Here is a 19,672-nt window from a genome sequence, read left to right as displayed (position 1 = left end):
AACAACAAACAAACATATTCCCTGCCCACAACAAGCTCACAGTCTAGAGGATCCTTCTACAATGTCAATGGATGACTGCATTTCTCAGGAAGAATATTTTTGACTAGAATAATGGGGAATCAGGGAAGATGGAGCAAGGAAGGGACAGAATAATACTGGTTAGGAACTCAAGATTCAAATAACAGACAGTGGAGGATTATAGTTTTAGGTGGTTTTCACTAACATAAAAACATATGCCAACACACAAAATTCCACTTGTAATTGAGACAATGTTTTTTCTTCTTTTTCCAATCTTTCCAAATAATTGTCACTTTAAAAGTCCTAATTTCTGCTCTATGACATACTGTACTGACTAAATTCCTAATTCCACTGTTTAGGAAGCAAACTCTCCAAATCTTTTTGTGGCCCATGTGCAGGTCATACTAAACAATGCCATAGAAGATCTGTGAAAGCACAACAGTAATGTCAAATAATGATAAGGTTTTACATATATATGCATTTCTGAAATCACAGAAGGAAGATGATACTACTGTCAATCACTCTATATCAGTTATTGACCATATTAGAGACGGGCCAATTTTTCAACACTTTGCAAAAAATATGTGTCATTAAAATGATGTGTGATCATGTGTGATAGTTACTATATTACTATCTCCATACAATAAACACTCAATAAATATGATTGACTGACAAAGTTAAAGCCTGGTAGTATTTCTTTCTCATACCAAACTACCAGGCCTTAACTTTGTCAGTCAATCATATTAAGCGAGTGTTTATTGTATAGAGAACATGGAATTGAGTGCTTAATTTAAGAGTTTAACTTAATGTAAGGAGAAAGAGAAATATTGGTCTCCTGATAGCTGATAAATGCCAGGAGTGGTAACAACATTAGTAAAGGAAGAACAGATATTAGCTTAAATTACACAGAGGGGATACAGTGATAGGAATAGGTACATAAGGTTGTGGGGCTGGGGTGAGAGCCTCAAAATGGTTGAAGTGTAGACAGCCAAGTGTATAGTCAACTCAGAGGGAGGGTGTATAGAATAAATGATGTCTTAATCAGTCCCAGTGATAGAGCAGTGCAAGAAGCAAACAATTGTTCAAAGCACTCATTCTCCCTGGCACTATGCCTCTCTTCTGCATCTTAGCTAGCTAAGACCACAACCAAAGGAAGATAATTGCTCTGTGAAGGAATTCAGTTTCATCCTACCTGCTTCTCCATTTATGTGGTTTCTTTGGTTTGGTCTTTGAGCCAGATTGGGGCTTCCAGAGTGCACAGATACCCTACTACATCTCAACCCAAAGACTTCCCTCTTCTGACACCAAGTTACTCATCGTACCCTGACCTCAGCTGTCCTGCATCTTCTCTCTACCCTGAAATGCTAACCCCCTTCACATCTGCTAGTCCAACCTATTCCCCACCTTCAAAATCATTGGAAAGTCACATCTCCTCCAAGAGGCCGTCCCTAAACCATCATTTTCCCTACCCTCTTTTCTGCAGCACCTACCCACTTGGATGGATATCCTTTAAGCAGTTGATATCCACCAGACCCACATAACATGTGTATGCATCCTTAATGTTCTGCCATTTCCTCCATTTGTAATCTACTTTACTTAAATAACCATCTTCCCCTCTAAACTGTAAGCGCCTCATAGGCTATTGCATTGTACTCTTCCCAAACACTGAGTACAGTGCTCTCCCACAATAAGCATTCAAAAAATACTATTGACTGATTTTTTTAATGGTATTTGTTAAGAGCTTATTATGTCCTAGGCACTATACTAAGCACTAGGGTAGATACTAGATAATCAGGTTGGACAGAATCCATGTCCCAAATGGGGTTCAGTCTATCTCCATTTTTACAGATGAGACAACTGAGGCATATAAAAGGTACGTGACCTATCCAAAGTCTCACAGCAGACAGATGGCAGAGCTGGGGTTAGAACCTGGTTCTCTGAATCCATTAATCCATTCTTTCCATTAACCCATGCTATTGATTGATTCCCCAAGTTTAATTTCTATAAATGCCTAATTTTTTACAATGCAGACAGGGACAGGCAAAATATCTGATCAAGAATTTTTATTTCAGTGACATTTGTTATCATGACCTTATGGGTCATACAATAAAAAGCTGACTTCAAATATTGTGAAAATTAAGTCAGCATGCTACCTACAAAAAATAACTGAGTGACCAATTAATGTTGTAGTAATCACTTTTTCCTGATCACACCATCACCCCCAATCTGTATGATTTTTTGTGCAATACAGAGCAGTATGACATTTCCTTAATGATCACTTATTGTTGCCCTATATTTTCAAAAGTATGTTCTCTGTGATTTTTCCTCATCTCTCTGGAACTATTCCCTCCAAGCCCCAACACCCTAAGAATATATGATCGACATCGATTTTTCAGTTTTATTCCAAGAGCAGTCTTTTCCTTTGAGGCAATATTATATTTCTGTCAGAGTGTAACACCACTAGAGACACAAAAACCAATAAGATTATTTACTGGTCAATATCATTCAAAAGTCTTCTTTAATCCAAATGAAAGCAAACCTGTGTGATCTCAGGGTCAGTGGAGACCTGGGTCTAGTTAGTATTTGGTAAGAAATCACCAGGCACCTTACCCATAGGAAACGAAAAAAGTCTCAAAAGTGAGGGTAGGGAACCAGAAAAATTCCTCACAAGCTTAACACCATGTATCTTGTCGTTCAGATGATTTAAACTGTCTCAAGACCAAATTTCCTGTTATAATTGTATACTTTCCTGCCATCTTTCCTCCTCTGGAAATTGCATCATTCTTAATATGATGTACCTCGATTTCATCTATCTTGCTGCTGACCTTTGCCCATGTCCTCTGTCTAGCATGGAAAAAGAACACAATCTAATGACAAGAGCAGGGGCCTGGGAGTCATAGGACATGTCCTAGTCCTTGGGTAAGTCACTTCACTTCTCTGGGCCCCAAGTACCTCATCTGGAAAACGGGAATTAAAACTGTGAGCCCCATGGGACAGGAACTGTGTCCAAACTGATTACCCTGTATCTACCCCAGAACTTAGAACAGTGCTGGGCACATAGTAAGCACTTAAATACCATCAATATTATCATTATTAGTGCCCCTTTATATAGGACATGCCATCACTCTCCTCACTTTAAAGTCTTACTAAAATTACATTTCAGGAGATCTTCACCAAAGTATTCCTCAAATCTCATACTCTTTCTCCCTTTTATTCAATTATATTTGAGTGCTTAATGTGTGCACAGCACTGTACTAAGTGCTTGAGATAGTACAATACAACAGAATTAACAGGCAAATTCACTGCCCATAATGAGCTTGCCGTCTGGAGACAAATTTCTGTACTAAGCACATCAATCTGAACTCTTTAAGCGCTTGATGTTCACACCACCCTCAGTCCAAAGCACATAGTTACATATCCATAATATAACAACCTGTCTCTCCCTTTAGACTGTAAGCTCCTACATGTCTATCAACTCTGCTGTGTATTGTACCTTACCAAATACTTACTATAGTGCTATGCACACACTAAGCACTCAATAAATACCACTTATATCAACTGACATTTATCTTCCAGTGTTGCTGCATACTATCATCATCTCCTTAGTTGGCATGCCAAGGTACTTTCATTAATTACATTAACTAACTTCTGTTTTTTCTTTAAGATTTTAATGTGAGGATGACCTTTTGCTATGTGGTCAAGGAGGACAATATTTATCATTCATTAGTTTCACTGAGAACCATCTGCATGTAAATGGAATAGAGCTGTAAAATAAATAAGTAGGGATTTGGGTTTGTTTCAGTATTTTGCACAATCATTTTTGTTGCAGGGTTTGGTTTGTATGAAGCCTTAGCCCAGGACCTGTGAGCAGTTGCCCAGATCTTGTGTTAGAGTCCATGCAGAGACTAGGAACCTCTAATGGGCAACATGGATACATAGTGATACAACCACTCAGTTTAGAGGGGAACACTGAATTCTTCTTCTTGCACTACTTGCTCACATTCTGGAGGAGGAGGTGCTCCCAGAGTTCAAACTTTCCTGCCTCCTCATTTAACCTTTCAGCCAGGAGAAATGTATTTAAGGAACAAGAGATAAAGAGATTTGCTACTGTGTAGTAACCCAGCACCTTTTACAGTACATTGTCATTTTGCAAGGAGGCAGTGGTCCTCCATGCGTCTCTTAATTTATTCCTCAATTAACAATATTTATTTAGTGCTTATTACATGCAGAGTACTGTAATAAACTCTTGGGATAAAGTACAATGCAGTTGGGTAGTCACAGTTCCTGCCACCAAGGACCTTCCAGTAGTCTAACATAATGAGATTTCCAGCATCACTAAGCAGTACAACTTTGGGGGAAAATCAATGCAAACCAGAAATCCCAATAACAATCAGAGGTATTCATTATATGTTTAGCACAGTGCTCTGCACACAGTAAGTGCTCAATAACTGAAGAAGCAGCGTGGCTCAGTGGAAAGAGCACGGGCTTTGGAGTCAGAGGTCATGAGTTTGAATCCCAGCTCTGCCACCTGTCAGCTGGGTGACTATGGGCAAGTCACTTAACTTCTCTGTGCCTCAGTTACCTCTTCTGTAAAATGGGGATTAAGACTGTGAGCCCCACGTGGGACAACCTGATTCCCTTGTGTCTACCCCAGTGCTTAGAACAGTGCTCTGCACATAGTAAGCGCTTAACAAATACCAACATTATTATTAATAAATAACAGTTGAATGAATTATGTGGCTACTATGTGCAGAGCAGTGTACTAAGCACTTAACAGAATAATAAAACAGAGTTGGTAGTACTCTGCCCACAGTGACCTTAAAGACTAGAAAGGGAGACAGACATTCATATAAACAAATGAATAGCAGATATGTACATAAGTGCTGTAGGTGGAGTAAATACAAAGCATCTAAAAGGAAAAGATCCAAGTGCAGGCATGATGCAGAAGGGAGAAGAAGTCAGGAAAAAAGAGGGCTTAATCTCGAATGTCCCTTGGAGGAGAACTGACATGAGTAAGTCTTTAAAGAGAGCTTCTCAGAAGTTTTTAAACCTTGGTATTAACCACAATTCAACTCTCTCCTTCAAACCACATATTTTAACTGTCACCAACATTTATTGACTTAGTCTTTACAACATCACTAAAATACATCCTTGTTTCTCTATCCAAACTGCTACCACATTAATCCAAGCACTTATCCTATCCAACCTATTTCTTAGCCTCCTTGCTGACCTCTCTGCTCCCTGTCTCTCCACACTTCAGTCCATACTTCACTCTCCTGCCCAGATCATTTTTCTACAAAACTGTTCAAGCCATATTCTCCTACTCCTAAAGAACCCCCAGGAATTGTCCATCTATCTCCACATCAAACTCCTAATCATAGGTTTTAAAACACTCAATTACTTCCTCTCCTATGTTACCTCCCTGATTTCCTGCCACCACACAGCCCCCACAATTAGTTCCTCCAATCCCAACCCACTCACTATAACTTAACCTTGACTATATCACTGCTGTCCCCTCACCCACACCTTAACTCTGCTCTGGAACTCCCTCCCTCTTCATATCCAACAGATGTTCACTCTCTCCATTTTCAAAGCCTTATTACAAACATATTTCCTTCAAAAGTACTTCCCCAACTAATCCCTCATTTCTTCATCTCTCACTTCCTTCCGCATCTTCCTTGCATTGGGATTTGCACACTTTATTCATTCCTTCAGTACCAGGGCACTTATGTCCATATCTGTAATTTACTTGTATTAATGTCTGCATCTCCCTCCAGACTGTAATCTCATTACGGGCAGGAAACATGTCTGCTAATTCTGCTGTATTGTACTCTCCTTAAGTGCTTAATTTCTGTGTTCTGCACACTCAGTAAATATGAATGATTGATTAATTTATTGGGAGAATGAATGGTAGTCATACTTGTATGGAGGGTCAGTGAGTTCCAGGCCAGAGAGAGAGTATGGGAAAAGGGTAGGCCATGAAATAGACAAGATAAAGGGGCAGTGAGCAAACCAGCGCAAGAGGAGGAAAGTGTTCAGGCTAGCCTTTAGTAGGTGGTCAGTGAGGTAAGGTAGCAGGGGGTAAACTGATTAAGTACTTTAAAACCATTGGTTTGATGCAGAGAGCAACTACTGGAGGTTCTTGAGGAGTGGGAAGATGCGGATTGAACTTTTTTTAGAAAATTGATCTGGGCAACAGAATGAAGTATGGACTGGAGTGAAAGAGTTAGGAAGCATGGTGGTCAGCAAGGAGGCAGATGCATTAGGTAGGCGAAGTAATGTGGATCAGCATAGTAGGAGTTTGGATGGAGAGAAGGGATGAATTTTAAATGACACCGAAGGTAGAACTGACAGGATCTGGTGATAGACTGAATATCTGGGTTGTGTGAGAGATGAGTCAAAGGCAGTACCAAGGTAACAGACTTGTGCTACAGGGAAAATAGTGGTCTTGTCTACACTTATGGGAAACATAGGGGAGGACAGTGTTTGGGGGAGAATAAAAGGAATTCTGTTTTGAACCTGTTTAAGGTGGAAGCAGGGCATCCAGGTAGAGATGTCCTGATGAAAGGACAAAATGTGGGGCTAATAATGATAGTAATAATAAAATTCATCATTCAATAGTATTTATTGAGCGCTTACTATGTGCAGAGCACTATACTAAGCGCTTGGAATGTACAAATCGGCAACAGATAGAGACAGTCCCTGCCCTTTGACGGGTTTACAGTCTAATCGGGGGAGACAGGCAGACAAGAACAATGGCAATAGTAATTGTGGTATTCGATACGCACTTACTCTGCAGCAATTACTGTGCTAAGTACTAGAATAGATACAATACAATCAGATCCAGATCAGTTCCTCTCCCAACTAGAACTCACAGGCTAACAGAGAGGAAGAAAATGTATTTAATCACCATTTTACAAACTGAGGAAAGAAATTAAATGAATTAATCCCAAAATCATGCAGGAGGGCTGGAATTAGGACCCAGGTCTCATCATCTATGTTAATACAATCAGTCATTCTATCCCACCTAGATTACTGCATCAGCTTCCTTGCAGACCTTCCAGTGTCCTGACTCTTCCCACTCCAGTCCGTTCTTAACTTCACTGCCCCGTTCATCCTTCTACAAAAGTGTTCAGGACAAGTCACTCCCCTCCTCAAAAATCTCCAGTGGTTGCCTATCACCTCCATATCAAACAAAAACTCCTCGCCATTGGCTTTAAAGCACTCCATCACCTTGTCCCCTCGTACCTCATTTCGCTTCTCCCCTTCTACAGTCCAGCTTGCATATTTTGCTCTCTAGTGCTAACCTTCTCATTGTGCCACAATGTTGCCTGTCTCACTGCAGACCCCTCAGCCATGTCCCATCTCTGGGCTGGAACACCATCCCTACTGAATTCTGACAGACAATTATTCTCCACACCTTAAAAACTTATTGAAGGGACATCTCTTCCAAGAGGTCTTCCCAGACTAAGCCCCACTTTTTATAATCTCCCACATCCTTCTTCATTACCCTGACTTGCTCCCTTTGCTCTTTGCCATGCCCCCAAGCCCCACAACACTTATGTATATATCTGTAATTTTGTTTATTTGTATTGATGTCTGTCTTCTCCCTCTAGACTGTGAGTTCGTTGTGGGCAGGGATTGTCACTGTTTATTGTTGTATTGTATTTTTGCAAGCATTTGTGTGCACTGCACACAACAATCATTTAATAAGATTGAATGAATGAATCCATGGTTTTTCTATTAGGCATTACTGATAGCTCAATTTTAAAATTATGTTTTCCAAAGAAATTAAAGCAAATTCTTCATTTTCCCATGTGTTCAAGTACTTCTTAACAATTACAGATGGCTTGTAGCCCATGAGAGCCAAAACCTCTGCATAGAAGTGACTGAAAATATCTATATAGAGACTTCACATTTAAAAAGAAGATTTTCCTCTGCTACACAAAAGCTTGCGATATTATGCAGCACTTAGGTTCGTCCTTCCAGTTAAACCTTTTGGACCTTCATTACACTTCTTTCTTGAAAAGCATCCTCTCATCTAATGGGAGCATAGCAGAATGGCATTCTGCTGTCATTGTCTTTCCCAAAGGCTATTGCTACATTCCATTATTTGAAACTGGGCTTTGGTCGCTCTTTAAAAACATGTGTACTGTGTGTCTGTGTTTCACATTTTTACTTAATACATCAGTCTGCCAATTTCACAAAGAATGTGCTCATCTTCTGGCTTAAGTTTTCTGCTTCTTTGTCTCTATTAATTGAGGTATACTGTACCTATTGTATCAGTAATATCAGTAACATTGTTACTCCACAGGGTTCCATGGACCTCATGACATACATAACCACCTGGGCATTCTCTTGTGAACAATACTCCCTCAGTATTTGTGAAGGATTGCTTAGATAAACTCTGTGAATGAAGTGAAAACATGAATACTATCTGCACTAATAATAGTTATGGTATTTGTTCAGTCCTTACTATGTGCCAGGCATTGTAATAATAATAATGTTGGTATTTGTCAAGCGCTTACTATGTACAGAGCACTGTTCTAAGCACTGGGGTAGACACAAGGAAATCAGGTTGTCCCACGTGGGGCTCACAGTCATAATCCCCATTTTACAGATGAGGTAACTGAGGCACAGAGAAGTTAAGTGACTTGCCGACAGTCACACTGCTGACAAGTGACAGAGCCAGGATTCGAACCATGAAGTGACTTGTCCACAGTCACACAGCTAAGTGGCAGAGCTGGGATTCGAACCCATGACCTCAGACTCCCAAGCCCAGGTTCTTTCCACTGAGCCACGCTGCTTCTCTAAGCCCTGGGGTGGATACAAGCAAATTGGGTTGGACACAGTCCCTGTCCTGCCTGGGGTTCATAATCTAAATCCTCATTTTACAGATGAGACAATTGAGGCACAGAGAAGTTAAGTGACTTGCCCAAGGACACACCGCAGACAAATGATGGGGACAGGATTAGAACCCATGACCTTCGTACTTCCAGGCCCATGCTCTATCCCTTATGTCATGCTGCTTCACTACAAAAGAATCCTTCAGCAGCTACACTTGAGCAAGTCAGTCATCCAGGTTTCCTATGGGGAGGTGTGTGCAGCATTCACTGGGGTCTATAGCCCACTAACTGTGTAGATTATGTCTGTGACCCTCTACTTAAGGGGGGGAAGACCTATCAGGAGAGGTTATCTGGCATCTTCTACATCAAAGTGGAAAAAGCAATAGTAATGCATGAAAAACAAATTAATAAACAACTCTCCAGATTACAAATAGAAAGATGTAAAATGGAACCCAAATCCTAAAGCCACTATAAATGTAGTCTTTTCCAGGTTGCAAGAGTTATATTAGTAACATTTTCTAACAAAGGAATTTTTGCTCTTCCACACTAAATATTGCTTAAATTATGGGCAAAAAGTGAGTGCTGCATTACCTAATTCCACTGTATGAAATTAAATAGCAAGGTAAAGTGATAAAATGTAGGACAAAGACTAAAAGCATTCTGCACTTGAAAATTTCTCATTGCAGATACTGTATATGCTTCTCCTTAAGATTGACATGGAATAAAATTAAGCTTTTCAGCTTCCATAGACTCTGTTTCTTCCTATAGGGTACTATGAAGTTTCCCCAGCCATCTCCACATCAAGTACAATCTCCTCACCATTAGCTTTAAAGCACTCAATCAGTTCTACTCATCTTACGTACTCGCTTTTTTCTCCCACGACAATCCAGGCTGCAAACTTGGTTTCTCTAACCAATTACTGTGTGTCTCTCTGATGGCCCATTACTCATGCTCTCATTTCTGCCTGCAACTCCCTCCCATTTCAAATCCGAGAGACCACCCTCTCCCGACAAAGTCCTACTAAAAATCACATCTCCTTCAGGAAGTCTCTTCCCTGACTAATCTCTTATTCCCACACTAATCTCCCTACTTTCACTAGAATCTTCCCTTCTGTTATCTCACCAATGGAATATTTGACAATCTGTGTCCATCCTGGTTCCATTAGACTATAAATTCCTTTAAAGCCAGGACCAAGTCCCTTCTGCGATCACAAGCATCCTTTAACACTCTTCTGTCCACAGTAAACACAAATTGATGAGAAAGATTCTTTTACTCTTAAAGAAGTAAACAAGTTGTTTCTGAACCTTCTAAGCCCATTCACATATGTTCAAACACACGTCACCTTCAATTAGTTTTAAGTTGTAAAATAGCCAGTTTCATTGTACACAGAATCACAATTGAAAGAAGGAGCATATATAAAAGTTGGTGAACCACCTTTAGAAATGTGTGATCACATAATAATTAGATGGTATGATCAAACTAGAAAATGCAAAAAATATTGAATTACTGTTGCTAAACATGCCTTGCTTCAGGCAAGGGAATGATGGTCTTAGAACAGTGCTCTGCATACAGTAAGAACTAAATAAATACCACTGATTGAATGATTGAGATAGTTATTTAAACAAGGAGCTACCATTAGACTACTAACTATTGATAAGTAATCATTATCTGAGGCAAAAAATACAGACTCCAATCTTGCATTTTTCCTGCTTTGTTACTGAGGTAGCACAAAGCAGGTTGTGAAAAAGACATTAGTTTCTCAAGCTGTTAAATACTAAAATAAGAAAATCAAATGCAACGCACATTTGAATAGCAACCTGAAATCACTTTTTCAAATTCTGCAGAGTCAATTCAGTCCACCTTTTGGAAGTAGATAATTTGAATACCATAGTTAATACCAGGTTTGAATTTTTGAATAAAATGAAGCATCTGTCTATCCTGCATAGATTTTGAATTTTCCACAGCATCTTCCTTGAAAAATAAAAGACCCCAGTCTTATTAACTAAAGACTTGCTTCCTCTCAGCTGTTCCACATCAGTAAAGGCTACTTTGCTATCACTGCTTCTAGTAAATGAAAATGGATATGTATAGGTCATGAACTGTTTTGAAATTCCCCAGAATGACAGTAACATAAAAGTTTTGGATTATCCAAGCCATTTTAGGAGAACCCAAAAGTAGTTGTATCACAATTTTAAAAATAAACCTACATTACTTGATAATAGTAATAACAGCAATTATTAAACACTTATCGTGTACAGAGCATTGTATTAAGTGCTGGGAGAGAAGATTACATAATGTGTAAATTCAACATGGTTTCCATCCCTCAGGGAGCTTGCAATCTAAAATGGCAAGTTTTCTTTTCTACGTCTAATAGTGGGAGTAATAAGTAGCAATATAATTTATTAGGCATTTACTATGATTACAATGCTGTGCTAAGTCCTGGGAAAGAAACATAAGGATGAGATAAACATGTTCCTTGGTCCCTAAAGAAGTTCAAATCTAAAAATGAAGTGGGGAGGGTGGCTGGCAACAGATTCATAAAGCAAGATGAACAAAATACAAGAGACAAGGGATGTTATCATCTTAACGAAAGGACTAATATCCAGACCAAATCTACTGGGTTAAATGACTCAATTTCATACAAGTGGGGAACATGACTTAGGGGCATTGGGACCTTAGAACTCAAGGAAACAGAAAGCTATTTATCACCATCTGCCCTTTTAATTTTAGAACAGTGCCCCAGAGCAGCTCTCAGGCTGATAGAGTCCCAGGTTATTTGGAAAACAAGTCCAAGGATACAACCCTAAGGCACATTTACTAGTTATGGATAAATTCCACATATCACTTTTCATTAATCAATTAACCAGTTGAATTTATTAGGTCTCTATTGTGTGTAAAGCACCATCCTAAGTGCTTGGAAAACGAGTACAATTGAGGTAAAACACAATCTCTGTTCTTAAGGAGTTTATAAAATCTAGCAAGAAAGCTCTCATTTCTTTTCCCCCAGGGAGAGAGATTGGCATGATTCACAGCTGAATAATCAGCTAAGTGAATTGACATGTACAGAAGTGCAATAGGCATCTGATTGTATTAGACTTTAGAGGTAGTTGGGGGTTGGGGAAATAAGGGCAAATTCAAATAACTATCAATATTTTCACTGCAACTGAGTTTAAGTAACAACCTCAACTGAAGATTTAGCATAAGTATCAGCTCTCAAATTTTTGTGTGGTTGTAAATGCAAGGGAATAAAGAAAAACAAGAGGAAGTGTTGCAGATACAGCATTAATCAGGTTTTGGTTGCACTGATTAGAGAGGCTTTGTTCCCCCATTGTCTCAGGCTCTAGAATAAGTGAATTGTTTTTCAATCGCTGTAATCCCGAATCAAGTATGCTAGATTACACCTCAATCTCATTTTTCACAGCCTACCCACTGCCCCCTAGTAAGGTCTGACTTGAAACTCCATCCCCCTTCATATCTGCCAGTTATTACTCTCCCCACTCTTCAAAGCCCTCCTAAAGTTGCATTTCCTCCAAGAGGCCTTTCCTGACTAACCAAGTCCCCATTTCCCCTATCTGCTTCACATTTCAGATATTCACCCTTCCGTCTGCTTCACATTTCAGATATTCACCCTCCCGCCTGCTTCACATTTGAATCTGTAGCCTTTAAACACTTGATATTCACTACACCCTTAGTCCCACAACACTTACGTCCATATCCTTACTTTACAATTTCCCCTATTTCTAATTTATTTATTTTTAATGCCTGTCTCCCCATGTAGACTGTAAGATCCTTGTGTCTACCAACTCTAGGTACTATACTCTTACTTACTCTTCCAAATGCTTAGCTCATTGCCCTACAGCAAGAAAATGCTCAATAAATACCACTGACTGCTTTCTTATTTGATGATTGTAGCTGCTTGCAACCAAAGAGATAGCAGACAGCAGATGCTAGGGTAGGTCCAAATTGTATTTTCCAAGTGCTTAGTACAGTGCTCTGCACACAATGAGTACTCAAATACAATTGAATGAATGACTGACCAGAGAACACTCTGGATCATAACAAAAAACTATGTGAATGATAAGCTACTACTGAATTCTTTAATATGGAAACTATGATACAAAATAGATGACTTCATGAGGACATTTCCCTCTTAATATTTGCTTGAAATGTTCCTCTTTACAGAGTTGGATGACAAGTTCAGCATCTCATTCTAAATTTGTCTTGTCTTTTTTTTTTATATTTCATATATATTAAAGGTGGAAAAGAAATAGAAAAAAGTGGTCATATTAAAAAAATCACTGTGGCTTAGTGGAAAGAACACGAGTTTGGAAGCTGGAGGACATGAGTTCTATTCCCAGCTCTGCCACTTTTCTGCTATGTGACCTTGGACAAGCCACTTAACTTCTCTGTGTCTCAGTTACCTCATCTGTAAAATGGAGATTAAGACTGTGAGTCCCACGTGGGACAACCTAATTACCTTGTATCTACTCCAGTCCTTAGAACAGTTCTTGGCACATAATAAATGCTTAAAAAATACCATTATTATTATCACTATTGAATTCTAGCAGTAAATACAAACTATGCTAATATGCTGCTTTTTAAGGGAAAAAAATCAGAACAGGAAATAACTGTAGATGTGTGATGAAATTATTCATGAGTTTTTATAAAGAAGAAAAGAAATTGATCATGTGCAGAAAGATAAAGGAAAGTCAAGGTCTAGAATGAGAACAGGTGTGCCAATCAGAAAGAAAACTGCAAAATGTTAATGAAGAGAGTGAGCTACATTGAAACATTCTAAAGTGGGATTGCTAAGCATGCTATGATGGGGAAACCTAAACACTGATGGAATATGTAATCCACTATGTAGACCCCGAAGGAGCAGCACAACATAGGAGAAAGAGTACAAACATGAGAGTTCTAATTCTGGCTTCACCTTATACCTATGTGAACTTGTCAATTCATTTCTCTGTGCTTAGGTTCCCTTATCTGCAAAATGGGAATTCAATACCTGTTCAATTCCTACTTAGACTGTGAACTTCCTGTGGGACTTGATTATCTTTCATCTACCTCAGTGATTAGTACATTTCTTTGTTAATAGTTACTAAATTACCACAGTTAGTATTTTTATTATAAATAAGATACAATTAGAACAAAGGGTACCATAATAATTTCATATAATTAAATTTTTTATCTAGTCCCATTTAGGCTAGGAAGAAATAAAATCCATCAATAGTATCTTTTTTTATAAACTAAAGGAATAAATCTCACACTGTGGGATTTTTAATGGTAGTTGTAAAGTACTTTGTGACAAGTGCTGTTATAAACTCTGGGGTAAATAAATTAGATTGGACACAGCCCCTGTCCTTCATAGAGCTTAAAGTCTAATATATCAGGAAGAACAACATTTAATTCCTATCTTATAAGTGAAAAAACTGAGGCATAGAGATGGTAAGATGTTAAGACGCCTGCCCAAGGTCACAGCAAGGAATTAGAGTAAGGATTAGAACCCAGGTCTTCATTCAGTCGTATTTATTGAGCACTTACTGTGTGCAGAGAACTGTATTAAGTGCTTGGAATCCTGGGCCTGTGCTCTCTCTTCTAGGCCATGCTTCTTCTTAACATGTATTTCTAGGTGATGGGGGTAACTTTTCCACTGTATTAATTCAAGTGAAATGTATTTTCCCAACAGCTTTTCATAAAGGGAAGCAAAATGGAAGGGAAAATTTCTGCATTGTAATTTTACAAATAGCCATTTGCAAACTGACCTAAAGTAATCATTTACAGGGGACAATGAAGCAATGTTTTTGTTTAAATTATGCCATTAAATAACTCCATGCGTGGCACAGAGGTAGATTCAAGATAGTCAAATATAACCCCATTCCACTATGCAGCTGATAAGTCCAAAGATAGAGAGTGCAGGAATATAGCCACATTTTTACAAATGTGGAAACTGGGGCACAGAGTCTTGCCAAGGTCACACAAGATTTTTTTCACTTATCCTACTCTCTGTGATTTATCTGGGACAGTAAATATTACAGCAAGAAGATTTGATTATTGACACTTATTTGGACTCTGTTATATACACTGCCAGTAAGAATGGTAAGTAAACAATGGTTGAGGATATAGACTATTCTTAGATTTTCTTCCACCTGCTTCAGGACATCTCCAACTGGATGTCCGCCACCTCCTAAAACTCACCGTGTCCAAGACTGAGCTCCTTATCTTCCATCCCAAACCCTATCCTCTCCCTGACTTTCCCGTCACTGTGGATGGCACGACCAATCTTCCCTTCTCACCAGCCTGTAACCTTGGTGTCATCCTTGACTCTGCTCCCTCATTCACTCCACACAACCAATCCATCACCAAAACCTGCTGGTCTCACCTTCACAACATCAAGATCTGCCCTTTCCTCTCCATCCAAACTCTGCCTTGTTAGTACAATCACTCATCATGAACCGACTAGATTACTACATCAGCATCCTTTCTGATCTCCCAACCTTCTGTCTCTCTCCACTTCAGTCTACACTTCACTCTGCTGCCTGGATTATCTTTCTACAGAAACGCTATGGACATGTAACCCCCTCCTCAAAAATCTCCAGTGGTTGCATATCAACCTATGCATGAAGCAAAAACTCCTCACTAGTGGCTTCAAAACTCTCCATCAACTGGCCCCCTCCTACCTCACCTCCCTTCTCTCCTTCCACAGCCCAGCCCTCACATTCTGCTCCTCTGGTGCTAATCTCCTGAGTGTGCCTTCTTTTCACCTGCTGTCAAACCCTAGCCCAAGTCCGGCCTCTGGCCTGGAATGCCCTCCCTCCTCACATCCACCAAACTAACACATTTCCCTCCTTCAAAGTCCTACTGAAAGCTCACCTCCTCCAGGAGATCTTCCCAGACTGAGCCCCCCTTTTCCCTCCTCCCCATCTGCCCTACTCCCTCCCTACAGCACTTTTATATATATGTACATACTTATGATTCTATTTATTTTATTAATGTATATAACTTTTATTCTATTTATATTGATGTCTATCTACTTCTTTTGTCTGTCTCCCCCTTTTAGACTGTGAGCCCCTTGTGGGGTAAGGATTGTCCCTATTTGTTGCTGAATTTTACTTTCCAAGTATTAAGTACAGTGCTCTGCACACAGTAAGTGCTCAATAAATACGAATGAATGAATTGATTAATGAATTATAAAAGTAAAGGGATAGAGGAGGGTGAGAAAGTGGAATAGGGATAGGAACAGAAGATTGTGAGGACTTTTTTCCATGTCTATAAAAGAGACTTTACAAGGACACTTTCCATAGGCAAAGAGGTAAATCAAATTAACAGGACAAACCATTGTCAGAAAGACTTCAAAATTCCAACACTTCTCTAAAATCTACTACACCAATCAATAGTATTTATTGAGCACTAAATCTTTTCAGAATGCTGTAATAAGCACTTGAAGGAGTACAAAGGAGTCAGTAATCAATCTCTGACCTCAAGGAGCTTGAAGTCTTAAAACAGTAAATGGGGGTAAAGTGTTTTGAACTCAACAAATACAAGGCAAGTGAACATTTCCTGATGTCTTGCTTCCTATAATTAGCTGAAATCATAAACAAACACTCAGGGGTTTAAATTATTCTTCACTTGGAACAGGGTGAAAAGTATGTAAATAATTTATCCACTTTCACTGCCCATTCTGAATGAAATATGTATTCTTAAAGTAATTGATCATTAGTTAAATTTAGCCAACTTGCTGTTCTAGTATCAGTGTGCCATATTTTGATTTAAAAGAGTCCATTCTTGTCCTTGTTTTGATTTTCCAATGTCAGGTCCCTATACAGCAATGGAATGTGTATCCTACTTCTGTGCATTTTTAGTGCAGTTGTGTTGAGTGAGCATAGCTTTGATGCTAGAAGGCTGACTTCTTTCCAGGACATTCACATTAGAATCAACTTCCTAATAATTCCCAACATGCCTAGGGGTGTATACCCATCCTTATCACAAATATCTTTTAATGATTTCAATACTTACATATATTTGTGTATTCATTTTTGTGAAATTTTAAGCAGTTACTATGTAGCTAGGCACTGTACTAAGCACTGGGGTGGATACAAGCAAATCAGGTGGGACACAGTTCCTGTCCCACATTGGGCTCACAGTCTTAATCCCCATTTTACAGATGAGGTAACAAAGTTAATAATAATAATAATAATGATAATGTTGGTATTTGTTAAGCGCTTACTATGTGCAGAGCACTGCTCTAAGCGCTGGGGGAGATACAGGGTCATCAGGTTGTCACACGTGAGGCTCACAGTTAATCCTCATTTTACAGATGAGGGAACTGAGGCACAGAGAAGTAAAGTGACTTGCCCACAGTCACACAGCTGACAAGTGGCAGAGCCAGGATTCAAACTCATGACATCTGACTCCCAAGCCCAGGCTCTTTCCATTACGCCACACAAGGCCACACAGCAGACAAGTGGTAGAGTTGGGAATAAAACCCAGATTCTTCTCAGTCCCAGGCCTGTGCTCTATCCATTAGGCCATACTGCTTCCCCTGTTATTTATACCTTTAATTAACTATTTTATCCTGACATTTATACTCCATATTAAGTCCTTATTCTTCCTCTTGCTCCATTGAATTGTAAACTATATTCATCTATTTCCTCCATTATTATGTAAGTTTCTTGAGGGGAGAAAAGCACCTTCTTTCTGCAATACAGTATCTGGTGCCTACTATATAGCATTACACTCTGTGGGTGATCAAAATCATTGATTGATATAAAACCCTTCTTATAAGGTTAGCAACTATACTTTATTTCCTTTCCTGGAAAAAGGTGAGTTCCAAAGGTTGCCCTTCATCTACCCCTAGACACCCTGCAAATCATTGAAATTACTATCTTGACCTTTAGATAAACACCCACATAAGGCACTTATTCCAGAATTCAGAAAGTTAGCCTGGCCTTCCTGAGTGTTGGTTGTTGTATGCTCAGAAGGTTTTGGCCCATCTTCCCTCCCACTCTGTAGTCTAAAAGAGTGTGTCCTTTCTATAATACTTGGTCCTTTTCCTACATAAATAGCTCTGTTTAGAGTATAGCCGCTTTAGGGTTAATTGTGCATGGATGATTGGCACTTAGCATTTCTTGTCTAGGGAAAGCATAAAAATGAATAATAATAATGATATTTGTTAAGAGCTTACTATGTACCAAGCACTGCTTTAAGCTCTGGGATAGATACAAGGTAATTAGTTTGTCCCACATGGGCTCACAGTCTTAATTCCCATTTTACAGTTGAGGTAACTGAGGCACAGAGAAGTTAAGTGACTTGCCCAAAGTCACATAGCTGACAAGTGGAAGAACCAGAATTAGAACCCATAACCTCTGGTTAGGCCCACCTAGCCCTAATATTTGCAGTTCCTAAAAGCAAGCTCAGCATACCCACATTTATTGGTCGACAGTAACTTGAGTGTGTAGCTCTACACTTACAACTTGCAGTATTCATGGATTCATTGTCTTCTTCCTTCTTTGATCACTCAGCATAGGTTCCAAAAGAGGACCTATTCTTTGCACCCAATAAGTGTGCAATAAATACGACTGAATTAATTGAATTTAAAAGAGGATCACACTCGTTATCTGAAACCTCAGAATTTCATCTTTCAACCTCTATGTTGACACAATTTTCCCCCTCTTTTGTTGACAGCAAGATGCCCTTTTGCTCACTGTTCTCCCGGATTGTCCAGTGCTGCCAAACTGGTAAAGATTGACCCATCCTGCCAATTCTGGACTGCAAGCTATTTGTGGGCAGGGAACACCTCTACCTTGTGGTATTTTACTCTCCCAAGCATTTAGTACAGTCCTCACTGATTGATTTTACCTCCTCCTTGAAGCTATTCTATCCTCTAGACTCACCCTAGGTTGCAAACTTGTCTCTAGACTAATTGATTGAGTCCATCAATCTGGAAACACAATTGCTCTGATCTCTGTCACCACTGCGGATTCTTCTCTGATTAAGTACTGGTTTTATATGACACTGGATCAAGCCTAAACAAGGCTAAAAGAGATCTTAAGAGTTTTCACAAAATACTTAACCCTTAGCTCATTTTCACTGTTTTTTGGAAGAGCTGTGAAAAGACAGGCAACATATAATGAGTAATGTCGTGGCTCCAGCAGTGGGGGAAAAAAAACAAAAAACCAACACCTATTGAAAAGCAGAAAAAAAAAAAAAAGCTGAGAGAAAGTTTAATAGTGGAGAAACTCCAGCACATAAAAAAGTGGTACACTGTGTGGAAAAATGATGGTTTCAACTGTTGTAAATACAAAGGTATAATGGTTGCTCTACAACATTACACTGCACCACATTTTGCAGGAAACAGGTTTAAGAAAAGCAAAATAGTGCATGTGAGGTAATCTCACTGTGATCCATTTGCTCTGTATGTCAGAAAGTGCTATGAAATTTAAGTTAAGTAATTCACTGAGGTAGTGTCCTCTTGATTCATATATTTTTAAATACTGTAAATAGATTTTGCATTTGAAGCATGAGATATTCGGCATTAAAACTATTGAAATGTCTTTGCAACATTAGCTTTATAAGACTCCATTTTCCCATATTAATTATGGGTTCAAGCAATAGTATTTATTGGCTACCTACCGTGTGCAGAACTCTACAAAGGATTGGGCATTTGAAAGATGCAATCCCTGACCTTATGGAACTTGAAATCTAATAGGCAAGATGGACAAAATTTAAAATAGAGGAAGAATCATCACTGTAATGGTAGAATATTAAAAGTGGACTCGCTAGCAGCGTGGCTCATTGGTAAGAAACCA

The sequence above is a fragment of the Ornithorhynchus anatinus genome, chromosome 3 (genome assembly GCF_004115215.2).
Source record: "Ornithorhynchus anatinus isolate Pmale09 chromosome 3, mOrnAna1.pri.v4, whole genome shotgun sequence".
Classification (NCBI taxonomy): Eukaryota; Metazoa; Chordata; class Mammalia; order Monotremata; family Ornithorhynchidae; genus Ornithorhynchus; species Ornithorhynchus anatinus.
This window is presented reverse-complemented; position numbering follows the sequence as displayed.